This window comes from Pongo abelii, chromosome 10 (assembly GCF_028885655.2).
Source record: "Pongo abelii isolate AG06213 chromosome 10, NHGRI_mPonAbe1-v2.0_pri, whole genome shotgun sequence".
Classification (NCBI taxonomy): Eukaryota; Metazoa; Chordata; class Mammalia; order Primates; family Hominidae; genus Pongo; species Pongo abelii.
This window is the reverse complement of record NC_071995.2, coordinates 70655050-70678519: the sequence shown is the minus strand read 5'-3', so window position 1 is coordinate 70678519 and position 23470 is coordinate 70655050. Positions and strand designations below refer to the sequence as shown.

Sequence of the window (23470 nt, the reverse complement as noted above, 5' to 3'; positions counted from 1 at the left end):
TTTTCTACCATTTTAACGATTTCAGTCTGGTTTATGTTTAAACACCATTCACAGTTGAAGGGGCAGGTCCTATCCAGTAGAAGTAGTTGCTGCTGGATTGTGGCTAAAGGGCAATTGTGGAGAAGAGATTGAAAAGTAGCAGTTTGCATTTAGAGTTTTTATTTCAGACATGGTTCTAATCAAATTAGTGGTTCCATCTGTTTAGGGGCATATTTCTGCTCCATAGTCCCATTTCAGAATATGCTGGAGAACTCTGTGACTCACAGTTCAACCCTGTATATTGCAGGTTCTCATTGTGGTGATTTAGAATTTAATTACTTTTTTCCAGCTGTCTCAATTAATGGTTGCCAAGCCAATTGCCATATATATTTCTTCTCCAGCCCACCACTTCTGCCCCCTTCTTCTTGCAAAAATGGTACTTTTGCATGTCTTCTCTTTCAGGCCTGAATTTGTTTCCTGCTCTTCCATGTGGAGAAAGATGTACCAGTGTAACCCACCATACCTCCAGATTCCATTATTCCAAATAAGGCAGTCCCTTCAGAGATGTGTCTTATTTTTGTAGAGTTCTCTGTCTTATAGAGGATCTGTAATTTTTTCATATTTTCTCAGAATCTTTCTGTATTTCATCCACAATTCACAATATTTTTCAGTAGTTCTTTACTTTTAGTGTTTGGAGTTGTGTCTGTCTCTGTTTTTCTCTCTCCCTCTCACACACATACACATGGAGTTTTCAACCCTGTGTTTTCTTTTTCCTTCCTTGCTGGGGTTGTTATCAGACATTGATGTTGGGAAATCAGGGAAATAGAAGTATGTGTATTTCTCTCCCTTCAACTAAGTGTCCTTAAAAATCAAAGCAGAACAAACAAAAAATGGTCCTTCAGAAGGATGTGTGGAGGCCAGCACTCTCATGAAGCTCTGATAGGATATTCAATTAGTATCTGTAAAGAATTCAACTTGTTCTTCACCAAATAAATTTTATTTTAATCCTAAGAACACAACCAGACTTCATGTACCCAATTACCTCAAAATTTGTTACCATGTACAGAGATATGGTAGGTTCAGTTTCAGAATACTGCAATAAAGCACGTATTATAAGAAAGAAAGTCACAAATATTTTTGGTTTTCCAGTGTATATAAAAATTACATTTACGTTGTACCATAGCCTAGTTAGTGTGTAATAACCTTATGTCTAAAGAAAGAATGTATACACATTAATTAAAAGTGCTTTATTGCTGAGAAAAAAGCTGACAATCATCTAAGCCTTTAGTAATCCATAATCTTTTTGTGGTACAGTGTCTTGCTGAATAATAGTGGTGATTGCTGAAGGTTGGTATGCCTGTGGCAATTTCTTAAAATAAGGCCACAATCACGATTGCTGCATTGATTGACTCTTTCATGGAAGACGTCTTTGTAGCATAAGACGTTGTTTGATCACATTTTACCCACAGTAGAACTACTTTCAAAATTGGAGTTAATCCTCTCAAACCATACTTTATCAAGCAAGTTTTATGTAATAGCAAGTAAGTTTATATAATGTTTTAATCCTTAGTTGTCATTTTAACAAAGCTCACAGTATCTTCACCAGTAGTCGATGACATTTCAAGAAACCACTTTCTCTGCTCATCCACAAGAAGCAATTCCACATTTGTTACAAAGTTTTATCCTGAGATTGTAGCAATTGAGCAACATACTCAGTCTATGCTTCTGATTCTATTTCTCTTGCTATTTCTACCACATCTGTAGTGACTTTTTCCACTGAAGTCTTAAACCCATCAAAGTCATCCCAGACAGTTGGAATCAACTACTTCCAAACTCCTGTTTATGTTGATAATTTGACCTCCTCCCATAAGTCATAAATGTTCTTAAAGACATCTGGAATGATGAATCTTCTCCAGAAGGTTTTCAATTGACTTTGCTCAGATCCATCAAACGAATCATTATCTGTGGTAGCTATAGACTTATAAAATGTATTTTTAAAATAATAAGACTTAAAAGTCAAAATTATTCCTTGATCTACAGGTTGTAGAATGGATGTTGTGTTAGCAAGCATGAAAACAACATTAATCTCCTGGTACAACTGTATCAGAGCTCTTGGATGACTAGGTGCATTGTCAGTAATTGTGAAAGAAATAGTTTTCCCTGAGCAGTAGGTCTCAACAGTAGGCTTAAACTATTCAGCAAACCATTCTATAAATAGATGTGTTGTCAGCCAAGCTTTGTTGTTTCATATATAAAGCACAGGAAAAGTAAATTTAGCATAATTCTGAAGGGTCCTAGAATTTTCAAAATGGTACATGAGCATTAGCTTCAACTTAAAGACTCCGCCAAAAGACTCCTGGAACTAATAAACAACTTCAGTAAAGTTTTAGAAAACAAAATTAATGAACAACTCGGTAGTATTTCTATACACCAATAACATTCAAGCTGAGAGCCAAATCAAGAATGCAACCTCATTTACAATAGCCACACACAAAAATTAAAATACCTCTAGCCAATAAGGTGAAATATCTCTACAAGGAGAACTATAAAACACTGCTGAAATAAGTCATAGATGATACAAACAAATGGAAAAACATTCCATGTTCATGCATTGGAAGAATCAATATCATTAAAATGGCCATGTTGTCCAAAGCAATCTACAGATTCAATTCTATTCCTATAAAACTACCAACATCATTTTTCATAGAATTAGAAAAAAAAACTATTCTAAAATTCATATAAAACCAAAAAGGAGCCCAAATAGCCAAAGAAATCCTAAGCAAAAAGAACAAAACCAGAGGCATCACATTACCCAACTTCAAACTGTACTATAAGAGCAAATCTAAGTAAGTAAGCCAAAACACCATGGTAATGGTACGAAAACAGATACACAGACCAATGGAACAGAACAGAGATCACAGAAATAAAGTCGCACACCTACAGCCATCTGATCTTTAACAAAGTTGACAAAAATAAGCAATGGGGAAAGGATTCCCTATTCAATAAATAGTGCTCAAATAGCTGGCTAGCTATATGCTAGAAGAATGAAACTGAACCTCTGCTTTTCAGTGTACACAAAAATTAAGTCAAGATGGATTAAAAATTTAAATGTAAGAACTCAAACTCTAAGAACCCTAAAAGAAAATATAGGATCTTCTAGAAAATCTACCATAATGAAAACACCATTGTGGACATAAGCCTTAGGTAAGAATTTATGACTAACTCATAAAAATCAATTGCAACAAAAATAGCAATTGACAAGTGAAACCTTATTAAACTAAAGAGTTTCTATACAGCAAAAGAGACGATCAATGGAGTAGACAGACAGACTATAGAATGGAAGGAAATATCTGCAAACTATGCATCTGACAAAGATCTAATATCCAGAATCTATCCAAAACTTAAATAATTAAATAAGTAAAAACCAAATAACCTCATTACAAAGTGGGCAAAGGACATAAACAGATACTTCTCAAAAGAAGGCATACAAGTAGCCAAGAAACATGAAAAATGATCCACATCACTAATCATCAGAGAAATGCAAGTCAAAACCACAATGAGATATTATCTCACATGTCAGAATGGCTATTATTAAAAAGTCAAAAGATAGTAGATGCTCATGAAGCTGTGGAGAAAGGGAACACTTTTACACTGATGAAGGGAATGTAAATTAGTTTGGTCCCTGTGGAAAGTAGCCTGTGGAGATTTTCAAAGAATCCAGAACTACCATTTGACCCAGCAATCTCATTACTAAGTATATATCCAAAAGAAAATAAATTGTTCTACCAAAAAGACACCTGCACTCTTTATGTTTGTTGCAGCACTATTCACAATAGCAAAGACATGGAATCAATGTAGGTTCCCATCAGCAGTGGGTTAGATAAAGAAAATATGGTACATATACACCATGGAATACTATGCAGCCATAAAAAATAAAATCATGTCCTTTCCAGCAACATGGAAGCAGCTGGAGGCCATTATTTTAAGTAAATTAATACAGGAACAGAAAAGGAAATACCGCATTTTCTCACTTACAAGTGGGAGCTAAACAATAGGTACTCATGAACATAAAAATGGCAATAATGGGCACTTGGGATTATTAGAGGGGTAAGGGAGGGAGGAAGGGCAAGGGTTAAAAAACGTACTGTTCAGTACTATGATCATTATCTGGCTGATGGGATCATTTCTATACCAAACCTCAGCATCACACAACATACTCATTTAACAAAACTGCACATGTACCCTCTGAATCTAAAATAAAAGTTGAAATTTAAAAAAAGAAAAGAAAAACTAACCAGGAAGCTAGTCTCAAAAAGCAAAACCAAAATCTAATTAATAAACTTTGCTCTCCAGGAATTCTTCACAATGACCCTTGTGTCTTCCATTTATCCCTATTTGTAATGGCAGGTATTATTCCATGCCCCACTACTTAGACTTGGTTGTATAAAGGACAACCAACTTGTTAACGCATAGGTTTCCAGACTTGACATAGAGATCTGTGCCTCACTTGAAGATACTGGACTTTGAGCTGGGACATTGGTTTGTATTCAAAAGAGAAAATTGCAGAAGGTAAGCATTTAAATTCCCAGTTTGCTGATCAATAATATAAATCAAACATGCAAAAAATTGGCATTTCATTTAATATAAAGAAGATATGTGGCAAAACTATCTACTCCTTGAAGTTTATCAAGTAAAATTTTCTCTACAATTTTCAAATATAAAAAGCAATGTAGAAACTTAGCTGTAAAGTTAGGCAATCAAATATGAATAAAGGTGACTGATTCTATGTAAACAAAATGTTGAATAAAATGTTGATTCTAACTATATTCATAGATAGGATCACTGATGTTAGCTTCTGTTAGTTACTAAGTATAAACCATTTGAGTTTTTTCTTTGTTTTCCTTTTCTTTTTTTGCCACTTTTTAGGTATGTTACATAATCAATTTGTTCAGGCAAGAGTTGGTTAAATTTGCTCAATTTTTTGGAAAAATAAATATTACGTGGTAATATCTGAGGCAAATGGTATTTTGAAGAATGGTATATTTTAATAAAAAAAGGATTGCAACAGTTTTCCTTTCCTTTTTCCTCCTGAGTTATGACATGTATAAGGAGAAATAGTATAGCACACTAGTGTCTTTAAAGAAGCATTACATATACTTTCTATTTTAAAAATCATAAAAAAGTCTCAGTTTCTATTTTAGAATATATATCTATATACATATGTATTTGTGTGTGTGTGTATGCATATATATATGTATATATATGTATATATATATGTGTATATATATATATATATATATACATATATATATACTTCTCTTAGTTTTTTTTTTTTTTTTTTTAGACAAGGTCTTGCTCTGGCACCCAAGCTGCAGTGCAGTAGCATGACTCTGGCTCAGCCCAACCTCCACCTTCCAGGTTCAAGCGATTCTCCTGCTTCAGCCCCCAGAATAGCTGGGATTACAGGCACACGCCACCACGCCTGGCTAATTTTTATATTTGTAGCAGAGACAGGGTTTCACCATGTTGGCCAGGCTGGTCTCAAACTCCTGAACTCAGGTGATCTGCCTGCCTCAGCCTCCCAAAGTGCTGGGATCACAGGCATGAGCCACCGTGCCTGGCCCCTCTCTTAGTTTTCACAAATCACTATTGACTAATAATACAATATAAAAAGAATCACAACATTGCTAATAATTAACAAAAATGCATACCATGTAATATTCTAAGCATGGATCCAACACTAAGAAACCCCAAAATATTTTCAGTTCAATGAGGCCTAAAGGAGAGACATTCGTATTTTCACATCATCAGTGAGTTCCCGCATAGCAGTGTGTAACTAGAGACACTTATGTTCTCCAGAGTGACAGCTTTTTACTTTCTTATAGTGCTATCTCAGTGATATAATTCAAATATGGTTAAAACTGGATCACATAAAAAATAAAACTGGTTGGCAAAGGGAACATTTTTAAATGGTCTTTCTATTTTTGCAGATCACTCTAACTAGGCATAGCCACAATTTGTATATCCTCTATCTGGAGATTTAAAATCTGAGCATGTTTTTAAATTTAAATTCAGAATAGATTTTCATAATGGTAAGGAATTCCTTTTTAAACTTAAATTTAACAAAGATACTATCATTTTATCTTTTTCATGCTGATTTTTTTAAATGTTTTCCTCCTTCTACATTCATCTGTTGCAGTCACTTTATTTTGAGTCTCTTTGAAAATTATCCTGAAATACCAGCTACTGCTAAAGTGCTTGAGATCAAGTATCAGATAATGCTGAATGGAGATGTCTTTATATCATTCATGTGATATTACTTGTCTCCTTCTAGATCAAAGGTCATCCTAAATCTTCAATTGCCACCTCTTCTGTGAAGCATTAGGAAATTTTCGGTATACTATCCAGAACTGACCACGCCTTCCTTGGTTATATTTGTATTTAAACCACCCAATATTATTTTAGACAAACATTAAATACCTTAGACCAATGTATTACATTAGGTAAAATGCTATATTAGATAATTGTGAAATTACAATAGCTTTCAAAATTCTAAGGCATTTGAGGATATCCTATGAGATTTTTGTTGTATATATCTAGTTCAAGACAGTGTTACAGTGGAGTCCTCATAAACATTTATTCAATGAATGAGTGAACTACATGTATTTCTTATAGCTACGATTTGATGAAGAATTTTTATTTTCCATGTAAAAGTGATTTTAATAGGATCTTTGCTCTCAAGCCACATTTATTCAAAGATGTTTGCAACTCCTCTATCCATTTATCAAAACTACTAAAGTTAATATAACATGCAACTGATATATCTAAAACTACATTTTGCATACTGGAAGGATTATTCTGGATTACAATGATATTTCTTACCAAAGGGAAACTAGGAAAGAATATATTACGTAGAAAGATGAATGAAGATGAAAACTGAGAGTCAACAACTTCATCAAAATGGACTCAGTTTAAAACTTGGGGATATATTTTCAGTAATATCAACCCCGAATAATTTGTTCTAAACTGATGTGAAATGAAGGTAAATAGAGAATATCCCTGATTCACTACATTTTTAGCCCTGAAATCTCAGCTCAATATAATTTATCTTTTGAATATTATGACTGAGATTCATGACTAAGTCTGCCAAGGACTGTTATATAATAACAGAAAATATTCATTAAACACTCACTGGGCCTAAGCTATATGGCATGTTTTAATTATAGTATCTTATTTAATGTTCAAAATAAAACTCTGATGCAAATATTGTCTTATCCACATTTTGTAGATGGGGAATCTAAGCATAAGAGAAGTTAGTAACTTGCTCAAGGTCACATATTTTATTGAAGCTAAGACTATGTTCATACTTAATTCCAGAGTCAGTGACCTTAACCACTGCATATTTTAATTAAAATTTTTAAAAAGGGAACAATTATATTTTTAAAAATAATCATTTCTTAACTTTTTTGTCTAGAGTATAGAATAATATAAAAAGTGAAATGAATGACATCAGTTTTCAAATTAGTAACTCTGGAAAACACTCTCATATTCTGCTTGAGAGAAATCTGCTTATCTTTAACGACAACTTGACAATTTGTCTCAATAGTTTTAAACGTATTTACAATCATTCCCCTAACAATGAAAGTTCTAAAGACAAACCTTAGTAGATAATTCATAATAAAAAAATTCATGTACAAAAATATTCCTTAGAGTAGTTCATAAGTAAAAGTTTGAAAATATTTCCAATAACATGAAACTGTTTTATAAAATACAGAAAATACTTTTAATTTTAAATGAATAAAATGACAAGTGGGAATGATTTCAAAACATAAATACCAAATGGGATTATATGAGTAATTCTTATTTGTACTTTATACCTAGTAATATTAAAAAAAAAAAAATCACATCTGTAATCCCAGAGCTTTAGGAGGCCGAGGTGGGTGGATGACCTGATGCTGGGAGTTCGAGACCAGCCTGACCAACATGGAGAAAACCCGTCTCCACTAAAAATACAAAATTAGCCGGGCATGGTGGAGATGGGGTTTCTCCATGTTGGTCAGGCTGGTCTCGATAGGAAGACACTTCTCAAAAGAAGACATTTATGCAACCAACAGACACATGAAAAAAAGCTCATCATCACTAGCCATCAGAAAAATGCAAATCAAAACCACAATGAGATACCATCTCACACCAGTTAGAATGGCGATCATTAAAAAGTCAGGAAACAATGGGTGCTGGAGAGGATGTAGAGAAATAGGAATGCTTTTACACTGTTGGTGGGACTGTAAACTAGTTCAACCATTGTGGAAGACAGTGTGGCGATTCCTCAAGGATCTAGAACTAGAAATACCATTTGACCCAGCCATCCCATTACTGGGCATATACCCAAAGGATTATAAATCATACTGCTATAAAGACACATGCACAGGTATGTTTATTGTGGTACTATTCACAATAGCAAAAACTTGGAACCAACCCAAATGTCCATCAATGATAGACTGGATTAAGAAAATGAGGCACATACATACCATGGAATACTATGCAGCCATAAAAAAGGATGAGTTCATGTCTTTGTAGGGACATAGATAAAGCTGGAAACCATCATTTTGAGCAAACTATCACAAGGACAGAACACCAAGCACTGCATGTTCTCACTCATAGGTGGGAATTGAACAATGAGAACACATGGACACAGGGTGGGGAACATTACACACGGGGACCTGCCAGGTGGGTAGGGGGAGGGGGGAGGGATAGCATTAGGAGACATACCTAACGTAAATGATGAGTTAACGGGTGCAGCACACCAACATGGCACATGTATACATATGTAACAAACCTGCACGTTGTGCACAGGTACCCTAGAACTTAAAGTGAAATAATAATAATAATAATAAAAGAGTAAAACTCCCTCTCAAAAAAAAAACCTGTATAATATTCATTATTGTCCCAATGAGCATAAAAATATCAGTGAATTTATTCCTCTGAAAAAACTGTTGTAAGGGTGACAATAAAATAACATGATCTTTGGAGTCACTTAGATTGGTTTTGATGAATTCCAACTCTTACATTTAATAATAGATTGAAAGTTGTGCAAACAAGTTTACCCTTTCTGAACCTTAGACACTTTATCTATAAAATAGGGGTGAGGTTTCCCTTTTAGACTGGGGCTAAGTGCAATTTCTACAGCATGTATAGTGGCATAGTGACAGCAAAAAACATGTGGAAACACAGCCTTTCTGGACTGGCAACCAAAAATGAACTTGGAAACCATAAACACTGAAGTGAGTAGGAGATCCCAAAAATGAAAGAGACAGAGAGCATATTCCTCAACTCTACTCACTTTTCTGGCTGATGACTGTAGCACTCACATATGAAAGAGATTTTAAAAATTTCACCAGCCAGGCGTGGTGGCTCATGCCTGTAATCCCAGCACTTTGGGAGGCCGAGGCTGGTGGATCACCTGAGGTCAGGAGTTCAAGACCAGCCTGGCCAACGTGCCAAAACCGTGTCTCTACTAAAAATACAACAAAATTAGCCGGGCTTGGTGGCAGGTGTCTGTAATCCCAGCTACTCAGGACGCTGAGGCAGGAGAATCACTTGAACCCGGGAGGTGGAGGTTGCAGTGAGCCGAGATCACACCATTGCACTCCAGCCTGAGCAGCAAGAATGAGACTTCGTCTCAAAGAAGAAAAAAAAAAAAAAAGAAAAAAAAGAAAAAAAGTCACCTACAGGCAAAAGGCCTTAACTAATACTAGAGCTACCTCAACAGAAAAACTGCATTTCAAACCCAACCAAGAAAATTACTTGGAAAAATAAAGGAAACAACAAAAACAGAGAGAGAGAGAAAAAAAAAATCACCACAACTTAATGTGCAAACTACCAAGTATATAATCCAAAAATAACTAACTTATGAGGAATCAAAATAATAGAACATACATTAAAAAAATCAATTAACCTTGTTACTGAAATGAACCAGATGTTGGAACTAATGCGAGTACTTTTAAATGGCTTTTATAACTGTCCTCAAAGAACTAATACAAAGCATGTACTCATGGTATGTAAAACTCAGGTAAGAAATATAAAATTTCAGAAGAAATATAGAAACATATAAAAATAACCAAATGGAAATTCAAGAGATAAAAAATACAGTTTTACTGGATAAACTTAACACCTGGTTGAACATGGGGGAAATGAAGAGAAGAAAAGGTAAACTTGGAAAGAGATCTATACAAATTATTCTTGACAAAGAATACCAGGGAGAAGGTAGATAATGCCAAATGGCTCACATTAAGTATAACTGGAATAATAGAAATACATAAAGAGCAAATGGGAAAGAAAAAAATATTTGACCAATTAATAGCCAAGCTTTTTTTTCAAATTTAATGAAAAAAATTTGCAAATACAAAATGCTAAACAAATACCATACAGAATAAGCACCAAGTGCACGCATGCATATATCATAGTTAAACTGTCAGAAGTCAAAGATAAAAATCACACTTTGAATACAGGAGGAAAAAAATACACAATTGCATATGGAAATAATGTGCAATTAATGGCTGATTTCTCATCAGAAACTATTGAGGCCAGAAGACATTGAAAAAAAATGTTTAAAGTGGTGGGTAAAAGACACCATCAATCCATAGTTCTATAATAATAATAAAAAAAAATTCTTCAAGACCAAAAACAAAATGAAGAAATCTTCATATAAAAGAAATCCAACAGTGATATGGATTGGTTGTGTCCACACCCAAATCTCATCTTGAATTGTAGCTTCCATAATCCTCATGCTGTAGGAGGGACCCAGTGGGAAGTAATTGAATCATGGGGGTGGGTTTTTCCATGCTGTTCTCATTATAGTTAATAAATCTCATAAGATTTAATGGTTTTATAAAGAGCAGTTTCCCTGCACACAGTCTCCTGCCTATTACCATGTAAGACATGCCTTTGCTCCTCCTTTGCCTTCCACAATGACTGTGAGGCTTCCCCAGCCATGTGAAACTGTGAGTTGATTAAACCCCTTTTTCTTTATATTACCCAGTCTCAGTGTGAGAACAGACTAATACAAATGGAAAAAACAAAAAGTAATTCTGAAATTATCTAGATAATAAAAAGATAGAGGGAACAATAACAGACAAGAAGAAAACAATAACAACAAAATGATAGACCTAAATCCAACTGAATCAATAATTACATTAAATACTAAAAGACTAAACATTCTCATGAAAAGGCAGAGATTGTCAAAATAAAATTTTTAAAAATTATAAGCTGTATAAAAATGCATTTTGAGTGTAAAGATACAGAGATATTTCCAGCAAATATATTAAAAGTAATAGCATGCAAAAAATAGGATTAAGAAGGCTGGAGTGACCATATTAATAGCAGATAAAATAAATTTCACAATAAAATGTATCACCAGGCACAAGGAAGATACTTCATAATGATAAAAACATCAATTAATCAGAGAGATAAACAGAAATGTGTATGTGACCGCATTAACAAAAATATATAAAGCAAAAATTGACTGAATCAAAATGAGAACTAGATAGTTTCCAAATGACTAAAAATTATAAGACCATTCTCTCATCAGTTTATAATACTAGTCAAAATATCAACAAATACATAATTCTGAATAGCACTACTATTCATCTTGATCTAAATGCTCTGAACAACAGCAGAATACACATTCTTCTTATGTACATATGGTATGTTTACCTGGATAGAGTAATACCTGGGCCATAAAACAAGACTGAAAATATAAAGTTTGAAATCATATAGAGTATGTTCTCTAACCACAATGGAATTGTTTTAAAAATAACAAATAATAAAATAGCAATAAAAACAAAATAATATAAATTAAGTAATATACTTGAGTAATCATTGTTCTCAAGAAGAAATCACATAGGAAATTAGAAAATATTTTCAACTGAATGATAACATATATAAAATTTTATGAAATGCTAATAAAACGGTGCTTTGAGGAAATTTTATGGTTTTAAATGCGTATGTTGAAAAGAAAAAATATCTCAATCAGCAATCTAAGACTCCATTTAAAAAACTAGAAACAGTAAAGCAGATTAAATTCTAAGCAGACAGAAGTAAACAATAAAGATAAGAGTAGAAATAAATGAAATAGAAAATAGAATAATTTAAAAATTAACAAGACCAAAAACCGATTCTTTGAGAATATCAACAAATTAACTCTAATTAAAAGAATCACATAAAAGAGAGAAAACAAAACGTCAATATCTGTAATAAGAGAGAAGACATTTTCACAAAACTCATAGACATTACAATAAGAGAATATTATACGTAACTCTATCCCAATGACTGTAATCACCTAGATGAAATGGACAAATTACCAAAATAGACTCAAGAAGAAACAGAAAATTTGAACAGCTCTATACCAATGAGCAAAATTAAATTCACAATTAAAGACCTTCCCATACAGAGAATTTCAGGCTCACATGGCATCACACCCATCTGATGGTAAATTTTATCAAATATGTATGGTAAATTCTATCAAATAGAAGCCCCTAATGCATGTGGGGCTTAAAACCTAGATGATGGGTTGATGGGTGCAGCAAACCACCATAGCACATGTATACCTATGTAACAAACCTGCACGTTCTGCACATGTACCCCAGAACTTAAAGTGTAAGAAAAAAAAAAGTGCAATAGAAAGAAAAAAGGAAAAGCAAATGAGCATATGAAAAGAGTCTCAACATCATTGGTCATCAGAGAAATACGAATCAGATCGATCATAAGAAAATATATTATTCACCCAACAAAATGATTGATGTTTAAAGGAAAACATCTGCACACATCTCAACTATGATATGTGAACCTCTGTCACTCCAGAGGCTACCAGGTTGCGCTGGGCATCTCTTGATCCTTACCAGGTGATATTGTTTTGCTGTGTCTCCACCCGAATCTCATCTTGTAGTTCGCATGATTCCCACGTGTGGGAGAAACCTAGTGCGAGGTAATTGAATAATGAGGGTGGTTACCCTCATGTTGTTCTTGTGATAGTGAGTTCTCAGGAGATCTGATGGTTTTAAAAGGGGTTTTTCCCTCTTTGCTTTCCACTTCCTTTTCTTACCGCCTTGTGAAGAAGGACATGTTTGCTTCCCTTTCCACCATGATTGTAAATTTCCTGAGGTCATCCCAGCCATGCAGAACTGTGAGTCAATTAAATCTCTTTCCTTTGTAAGTTACCCAGTCTCAGGCATTTCTTCATAGCAGCATGAGAATGGACTAATACACCAGGCAAATAGCCATAGTATCATCTTCAACAACAGTCTTTATGGAGTTTGTCCTGATGACCTTTCTAACTAGGCTCCCTGCTTCCACACTCATTCCCTCATAGTATATTCTTAACAGAGCAGACAGAGTGAGTGATCCTTTAAAAACACAGGCCTGGTCATGTCACTCTTCTGCTCAAAACCCTCCCAGATGCTTTACCTTTTACTCTGAAAAAAACTGCAAATTCTCACAATAGTTTATTACATGATCAATGTCCTTTTCCTGCCTAAACACATTCAGCCTGCAATGCTCCTTACTCACTCCATTAGAGCCACATCTACCTATCTCTTTTTCTTAAACATGCCAAGCACATGCTCTCTCAGGGCCTTTGCACTTGGTGTTCCTCTGGAATGCTCTACTCAGATGGTTCCCTTATTTACTTCTTTCAAACTACTTCTCAAGTATCAACTGGAAAATGAGGGCTTCCCTGACCACCATATTTAAAATAACTCTTTTCCAAGTATACAAAGCTATTAAATAACAGAAAGATAATACTGACTAACTTTGTATTACAGAATTTGTCATTTGTTAATTATTCTTACTAACAAGCATCAAAAATTAAAATGAGAAAGGTCAACGCACTATAAGCATTGTGAATTGCTTCTCATGCTTCTTAGGATCTTTATTTTGTCCGTGAAAGATGCTTGCTGATCGCTTACCAGTACAGGATAAGGGGAACATATAGTTCATTTAATATTGTGGATATGCACTTCAGAAACTGACTTGTTTGCAATGAGAAATAGGTATTGAATGATGATAGCACATACAAACCTGGTAACTAAATATTGAAAGATTTTCCTATAAGCTTTTGTGTGTTTTTAAAATTTTAAAATTTAAAAAACAGACCAACAAATTAAGAACGTATTTCTGCCTTACATTTTGTTTACCATATCTTTGAAGTAGGTGAATATTTTAAAATTTCTGCATCAAACACTTGTGACTTATGTTACATGTGATAGCTATTTAGTATATAATTCATGTGTATATACTTATCTCAGTAATATCTTTATTCCACCAAGAAAATCACTTGAATTTATTTTAACTACATATGAGCGGTGATCCTTTAATTTTAAAATTCTGTATAATTTTTTTCATATGACACCATAACAAAGATGTCTTTCTGAGGCTAAATATAGTGATTTCACCATAGCATGAAGTGTTATGGCTCTATCTTTGTTATCCATCTACTTTTAGATCTACCTACTTTCAGATAATTCATCTGCCTATCATCTATCTATCTAATCTATCTACGTACCTACCAATCTATCATCTATCTACAAATTCATTAATGTACACACTGTATACCTAATTTATTGAAATAACCTACATATTGCATCTATTGAAACAAAAATTTTCACAAGGATTTCTCAACTCTTCATACTTAAAAAAACTGATAATCTACCAATGTTAAAATTCAACAGAATTCAAAAACATTTTAAAATAAAGGGAAATAGGAAACTGGAAAACTCTACAAAGATGAAAATTTAAAAACTACAGTAAACTGGGAGGCCAGAGACTTAATTGCTCTGCACAGTAACTATTTTTCTGTGAATAACTGTAGTTTCACTATCAGTTGAAAAAGGATAAGTAATATTTCCCTCAACAGGTCATGGATAAAATTCATGATCTGCCCTCAGCTTACACAATTAACTTTTTTATATTTGCACACTGGGAATGCAACACTAACTAATTTTCATCTACAGTTCTTTCTATTTTGGCATTTTTGACAGCATTCCCAATAACTGCCCTCTAATTTAGAGTGTGTTTAAGTTAGCATCCACATAAAACTCTGATATTCAATCATTATTCTCTTCAGGGCCTATTAGCCTTACTCGAATTTGTCAAACGCAGACTTCTAGACTAACAATATTTTCTTCCTTATTGCAAACTCTTTTTTTTTTTTCTTTTGGTTAGCATGACCACCTGGTGTCCTGGAGAGTTTATATTGAATTTCTGTTTTATCCTCACCCTAATTAGATGAAGCAGCTGAGCAACAGGAAACCTCTGCTACCTCCCGTTAGAGGCGTGAATCATCTGCACTCCAGGCCATTCCTAGTTTAGGAAGGAAGAATCTAATCTGTGATTCAAATGTGGTCTGAGTTCACAGGGCCCAGAACTACTTCTTAGCTTCTGTGTTGGCCTGTACTTACATCTTTAACATTAAGTAAGTGTTGACATAGTTGCAACAAGTCAGATTTTCCTAATCTGATGTTTTCTTACATCCAAAATAGTGAAGGCCTCTTCATTGATACTCCATTCCACATAAGGACATTAGAAGCATTCCACAAAGAATAGCTCAAATTGCATGCAATTAAGAGAGAACATCATGTATTTCAAATCACCTCCTAAGGCTTTACGATTTGTCACATAAGCAAAGTGTACGTTACTTCAAATTAACCACTCACTTCATTGCACAAAATCTTGGAACTAGATTTCCTTCATCTTCTTCCCCAAATTATCACCTTTTCATAGTTAAAAATGGAATCTTTTATATTTATGACTACTGTAAAATAATGTAAAATGCTTATTTTCTATTATCTTATTATTATCATGATAGCATTGCTACCTTGCCTACAGTTTAAGCCAAAAATAGATTTCATGAGTTCTGGGATAAAAAATATGAGCAGCTCTTTACTTTATCATTGGCTAGTCAGCATGTTTAGTAAGAAACATGATTATCAGAAGGCTCCTTTGACTCTTTGTTCTGAGATGGGAAAAGATCGTAATGAGACAACTTAAACCAATAAGTAATTACCCAAACATAAAGCCTGTATTAGTACCTGTATTCATATATTCCTCATTTTAAAAATTTCTTTAGAGTTTAACTAATCATAATAAAAATAAGAGGATTTTTATTTTGAGTTGTTTGAGAAACAGAGTAGATAGTGATCTTTATAAAAATGAGGCTTTTACATTGACAGGACAAATGCCAGAAGGATTCAGTTTAATTTTTCAGTAGTCTTTGTCTACCTCAAAACTCTCATTTTCTTTTCTGGTAGAATAGAATGTCCCGTTTTGGCTGAGTCCCTGTCAGACTTCTTACAACAAATCAAAAAGCAAGTAGTTCCTGTCCCCTTTAGCAGAAGCAAAACCAGGTATGCTTTAGTCATATTCTACTTCCTCTTAGAGTTGGCATTAGGATGTGTGTTTACAGATGGTTTGGGGCAGCCTAGGAAAGGGGTCAGTTCAGAAGATCAATGAATATGGTGGATTGTAAGGTAGTATACAGGAAATAACAATGATGTCTATTTACTCTGGAGTGACCATAAGTACGTGCTGTGAAGGTAGGAAAAGGACAGAACAAAAATAACATTTATTTAAATAATAGTTATTTATTGTCAGTTATTTCATAGAGCAAGAATTCCAACTCTATGTAACCTGATAGCGAATGCTGTTACCAATTGGGAAAGGAAATCAAATTATACAGACTTAGATTAGTGTTTAAAATGTAAGACAAAGAAGAAAGAGAAAAGAAGAAATGAATTTCTAGAATAGAGAAATGATCAACATATAAATTTTAATAAAATTAAAAATGATACAAAGAAACAGACATAAAATGACTTGTAGAGGCTATAGTCCCATACTAGCTAAGCAATTTCAAGCAAATGGTTGCCAACAGCCATGGTATAGACTGGTCATGTTCAGGCATGTGCAGATAATAGTAGTCAGTTAAATGGCAGGCACCAGGCAGAGGAAGAGCTTCCCTCGGAAGATGATAAAAATAGTGACAAATAGATAAGATTTTCCCAACACAAAGGCTCTACTTTGGCTATACGCTTATTAGGAGAATATAGGGACAATATGATATTTTTAAAGTACTGTTGCTGTCAAAGAGATATCTGCACTTTCATATTTATTGCAGCATTATTCACAATAGCCAAATATGGAATTAACCTAAGTTTCTATCAATGGATGAACTAATAAAGAAAATGTGGTATATATACAAAATGGAACACTATTTACCCATAAAAAAGGAAATCCTCTCATTTGTGACAACATGGATGAACCTGGAGGACATTATGTTAAGTGAAATAAGCCAGGCACAGAAGGAAAAATACCACATAATCTCACTTATATGTGGAATCTAAAAAAGATGATCTCATAGAAATAGAGACTAGAATGGTGGTTGCCAGAGGCTAGGGTTGTTGGAGGAGAAAGAGTTGGGAAGATATTGGCCAAAGGATTCAAAATTATAGTTATATTAAAGGAATAATTTCAAGAGATCTATTGTACAGCTTGATGACTATAGTTAATGACAATATATTGTATTCTTGAAAAATGCTAAGAGAATGAATGTTGTGTTCTCATCACAAAAATAATGTGAGATCATGCACACAAGAATTAGCAATACTGAACCATTTCACAACACACATATACTTCAAAACATCATGTTGTATATGATAAATACATACAATATTATGTCAATTGAAAAAAAATAAAATGGACCAAACCTACAGAATAACGTCAAAATACTTTGCTTTTACTTTCTACTCAGCACTCTCAGAGAGTAGGCATTAATATTAAAACATTTTCTCCTACAGAGATGAAACACAAATTTGGTACTGGAAGGTTACAAATTTGCTTTTGATTTAATGCAGCACAATTTAAAAGTCTCTAAGAAAGTTTGCCATCCTTTAGAGCCACAAGCCTGCCCTTAATGCCTCAGGAGATTTGTACTTCTCATAAGTACCTGGTATAGTAGTTCCTCATAAATCCTCATCCCAAGGACAACATCTGTGACTCCACCCTCAACAGATTTCTAAAGACAGCTCAAAGGAATGTATTAACTCAATCTCTAACCTTGAGCAAACCAGCATATTCCTGCAGAAACAGCGTAGCTTGAAAATCCAGAAATATACTCTAGGCTTTTACTGAGTTATAATAGAAATAAGTCTAAAGATTCCCAGCTTGTTACAGTTAAATGTCCTGAAAATGTTTTCAGACTATTTTTAACATTTCTCTGTGGCAAAGTGTTGCATAAACTAAGACTAATTTAGAGGTGTTTTGGATATGAATTTTTAAATAATTGCACGCAGAAAGGTATAAAACAGGAATGCTTCAAGGTGACTTTTTTTGCATGTCTCAAGACTGAGCCTTCACTGATGATGACAAATAGATAATTAGAATCCCCAGACTCAGCGAGGTGAGAAATGTGATCTTTTGGGAATGGCCATGAAGCTCCTGGAAGGATTCACTGTGAGACACTGCTCATATCATGGAACAACTTACACCGGTTAGAAAGGCTGAGAGGATAACAACAAGCTAATTTTAATAACTTTTGGTCAATGGCAGAAGAGTGGAAGCATATAGTCAACAATAAATCGTAGTTTGCAATAAATAATTTTATCACTTTCAGGACTTCATAATCATTTAATATTTATCATTTTGCACACATATTCTGGTGGTTTAACAAAAGATAACTAAGAACTATAACCACACATGGACACCACTCCCAAATGAATCTAATACAAACAGCTGAAGAGTCATCCTTCTCTCCATGTCCAATGAGAGCAATAAACAATACATTCAAATCAATGTTCTATTATTATTAATAATGCTCATAATTTCATTGTAAAACACAACTAAAAGAAAAATGTTTATACTGAGATTCGTATAGTACTGTAAAAACAGAAAAAGATAGGGATTAAATAAATAATTTTGAAACTAAGCATCCTTCATAAAATCAACATTTATAAAGCATTAGGCAGGATATTAGAGGGATCTAGGATCCTTAATCAGGTTTTTCATGGCAGTTTTCAGCTGAAGTGATGTAGTCCTGTTATCTCTGTTATAGAATGAGGAAATCAAAACAAAAAGTCCAGTCTGCCAAGTATTTCTCACAAAAGGTTTATAAGTCATTCCTTCTCAATTTCATTTTTGAAACTTCAGCATATTACACATTTAAACAACCAGCTATCAAAGCAGGAAAAACTGCTACTCATCTAGCCAGGGTCAGGGTGCACTTGCTTTTCAGGCACATTATACCACTATTTTCTGCAATAAGTGAAAAAATGATCAACATATGTTTTGCAAGAGAAACCTTAAACGAGGTACAAGAGAGCCATCCAGAAGACACAAAAGAACTTCTAACAAAAACCATGCTGAAAAAAGTCCCAAAAGGAGCAAATTACTTCCACAGTTTGCAAATGTTGTTAAGGTTATTTTAACAATGCTGTCTCCATTTCTGAAACCAGGCTCAGAAATGAAAAAAAAAATCTGTAAGTTTTTGAAATGTTCTCATAATTTTCTTCTTCTTTAGCCATTATATTTTCAGTGGCTATTATGCTGAATTCCCAGGCTTCTAATATATCTCAAATGTATAAGCTGTTAGACAAGTAAATAAAAGTGCATTTATTATTTTTTAACTTATATATTCATCAAACATATATTATGCACTACTGATAATTGCTCTCCAGTGCCTACCGCACTTTTTTTTTTTTTTTTTTTTTTTTTTTTGAGAAAGAGTCTCGCTCTGTCACCCAGGCTGGAGTGCAGTGGCACGATCTTGGCTCACTACAAGTTCCGCCTCCCGGGTTCAAGCAATTCTCCTGCCTCAGCCTCCCGAGTAGCTGGAACTACAGGCACCTGCCACCTTGCCCAGCTAATGCATATCTAGTCATAACTGTAGTGTGATTTTTTAGTAGAGTTTGTCAAAATGACTCTAAAATTTATATTGAACGGAAATATGTAAGATTCTGAATAAGAACAAGATAAAATTTGGGCAACTGCAACATACAATAAATCTAAACCTATTAAAACAATATGATAGTGGTGCAAAAAAGAACAAAGAGAGCAGTTAGGCAAAATAAAAAAAATCTCTACAACATGGGCATTTGCATTAGGATAAAGATATCATTTCAAATCCATAAAAATTAAAGCCTTTAAATAAGTAGGATTGAAAAAATTGGCTCTTATTAAAGTTAAAGAAAATTAGACCTCTACTTCACTCTAAACATAAAAATTGATCAGAGAAGGAAGGGTTGAAGAGACAGATGCAAAACAAAAACAATCTCTTAAGAAAAATAGAATATTTCAAAATCTTCAGATAGGGAAGCCCTATGTGAGACACAACCAGAAAGCTATAAAAGGAATGCCTTGACATATATATTAAAAACCTCTGAATGATGATAAACACCACAAAGTTTAAAAATAATTAGCATAGTGTTGAGTGAAAACTACTGTAAAGTGTATGCTACAAAAAAGGATTAATATCCAAAAACATCCAAAATATATAGGAAAGTATAGTAGGAAATACCTTTGCTCATTTTCTATTAGGTTTTTAATCTTTTGTTTTTAATTGGGTGATAATTCACAGAAGAAAACATACAAACAGCAAATGTATATGGAAGGATGCACAACTTCTTTTAACCAGTAATGAATAACTTTTATAAAATCACTTTTGCCACTAGACTGTCAAAAGTTTAAAAAATATATACCATTCATTATAATGCAGGATTTGAGGAAATTGGACCTGCTCACACATGGTTGATGGAGGGTTAAATTGGAAAAGCCTTCAGAATATAATTTCTAATATTTATTTAAAAAGTCATACCCCAAATTCAACTTACAAAAGTAAATCTTAACAAAATACACATACACAACAAAAGACTCCTCAGGGATACTCATTGCAATCTTGATTCTAATAGTGAAAAATTAGAAACAATCAATAGATCCCCAGATTTATTTTTATAAATGAGTCAGAGAATAAACTTTCTGTTCATAAAAAAAAAAACACTAAACAGTAGGAAAGTGTAAAGAAAAAATGGCTAGATAAATACATGCCAAATATTTTACCTGTGAGCAGGATAAAATGGCAGGGAATGAAGGGAGTAAAAGAAGATTTCATATTGTATCTCTTGTTTTGTTTTAGTCCTTTACAATTAGAATGCATTCAGGCAAATTTATATATTTAAAAAACAACCAAATAAAGAATGACTAGAGCAAGTTTGCTTAATCTCACAACAAGTAGCGGCATAAAGTTAATAGTCTAAATAATTAACAATTACTTTATCAATTCATGTAACAAATATACACAGGCACAATCCTGTAGCAAACATTAGGGTACACAGTAGTAATAAATGGATGACACAAAGGCTTCTCCTCCACATCATCGAAGAACTATCAGGAACCCAGAAAAGTAAGTGGTTGAGCAATAAGGTGATAATTGCTGTAACACAGATCCATAGAATATCACCTTACTTTTGCTGGGAAGGACAGATAAGTCCTCAATGAGGGAGGGTGAGTAAAATCATACAGTGTATGATAATACTCTCAACAGTCAAGGGGAATGAGGATAGCAAGAAATTTCATGTAATGGGCAAAGTCACTCTTACCTGAGGTCATGGATTCTGCTGTGTCACTGTTTGGGGTTGAACTATTTCCTCCACCCCTGCCCCAAAAGCTGTGCAGCCTTACCTAAGCAACTTAACCTCTCTTAATCTCAATGCCTCAGCTATAAAATGTCAACAAGTAACCACACCCATTCCATTGGTTCATTGAGAAGACTGATGGAGATCATTCATAAAAGCATCAGAACAGTACCTGGAGCCTACGTATTTAATAAATATTTGCTATTCTTTTACGTGTTATCTTTAAAGAAGCCAAAGAGTGCATGATGTGTTTAGGAGATTGAGAGAAGGTTGATATAGATTGAATAGCAAAACTATGGAATATTTGCAATACTATAATGAAATATGAATAATCCTTAACTCCAAGACCACAGAATTTGCCTAAATGAATCTAAACTTGTATTTATTTACTCTTACTGTAATAGGAAAATTATCTCTTGAGCAATAAAACAAATTATAAATATATATTCAAGGAGATTTGCATGTTTTTCTGGTGAATTTATATAAATGATCACGAAATTATTTACTTCAAACTTTTAAGGCTCCCAGAATTGTAATCGAAAGCATCCAAAATTGGAATTGAAAGCAATGTTCTGTCTTAGGGAAGAAGAAATCTAATTTTTGAAAAAGAAATTTATCCACTAAAATTAAATAAAATATTTCATCTAAAAATAACTTCTATCATTTAATGCAGATGAGTCAACAGATCCCTTCCTTTTAATTTCCATCTGGCCTTTGTCATTAGGATATCACTATTTACTTGCTTTCTCACCATCATTTCAAACCTGTAACGATTCACATGAACAACAGCCTTGAAACCCCTCAGTCTTTCTATATCCTCTGGCTCTTTTATTACAATAAATACTATTACTTCTAAGAAGCAGCTTAGTGCTCTGGTTAATGGCAGAGGCTCTGCAGACAGACCACCTGGATCCAGGCTGTGGCTCTCCCAATTATCAGCTGTGTGACCTCTCTGAGCTTCCATTTCCTTGCACTTAAAGTGGGAATAGTAATAATATCTATCTACATATCTTATAAAGTTGTGAAAATTAAACAAATTACTATATATAAAATAGAAAAGCATTTGGCTCCTTAAAAGTGCTAAATAATTATTAGCTAATGAAAACAGCTTTCTTTGAGTTCCTTACCCTTTCTTTGTGGTACTCAACACCTCACTCTCTCTTTTTCTGCTTCTCTTTCAGTGCATTATCACATTAAATACATTATCCTTCTGGCTTTCCGGACTCTCTAAACTTCTGTGCCAAAATAATCTTTCTTTCGCACATAAAACTTTCTACAAAGACTTCAGATTTTACTGCAGAGCAAAAGCTACATATTAATCATTATCTCCACACAAGACTCAGCAGGCCTTTATGTAGCTCTATTATTTCTAAATTTTTGCCCAATAAGATGTTGCTATGGCATGGAAAAGCCTTCGTTTATCTTTACTAGAACTGAACCCCAGTTCTTATCACACAAATACATTAATTGGTACAATTTCATTAGCAATTTCCTCGTTGTTCATAAATTGTCCTTAGATTTGCCATTCAATTATTAGGCAAACGTGTGCCTAAAATTGTACATGCCTGGTCAGAATGAGGCACTGATACAGCATCACTCACCAAATAAGAAAAATATTAGCAATGTTTTTTATTTCTTTAGTAGCAATAAGGGAGGCAAAAGTCAGAGTATTTTTTTAAACAGAAAAGCACCTGAAATTTTTTCCTTTACCCTCTATATATTTATGTTGTTCCCTCTATATTGCTTGTTTCTACAAAAATCAATCTCTGTAATTTGATCCCAAACTATGGGTTTGCTTCTATCAAAGTAATTATCAAGTC

General features: G+C 33.7%; 1 protein-coding gene across 2 annotated transcripts in view; it reads right to left on the bottom strand.

The window, feature by feature from the left end:
• Positions 1-23470, bottom strand: part of TRHDE (thyrotropin releasing hormone degrading enzyme) — a 392470-nt gene that overhangs the window by 62132 nt on the left and 306868 nt on the right. The window lies entirely within an intron of this gene.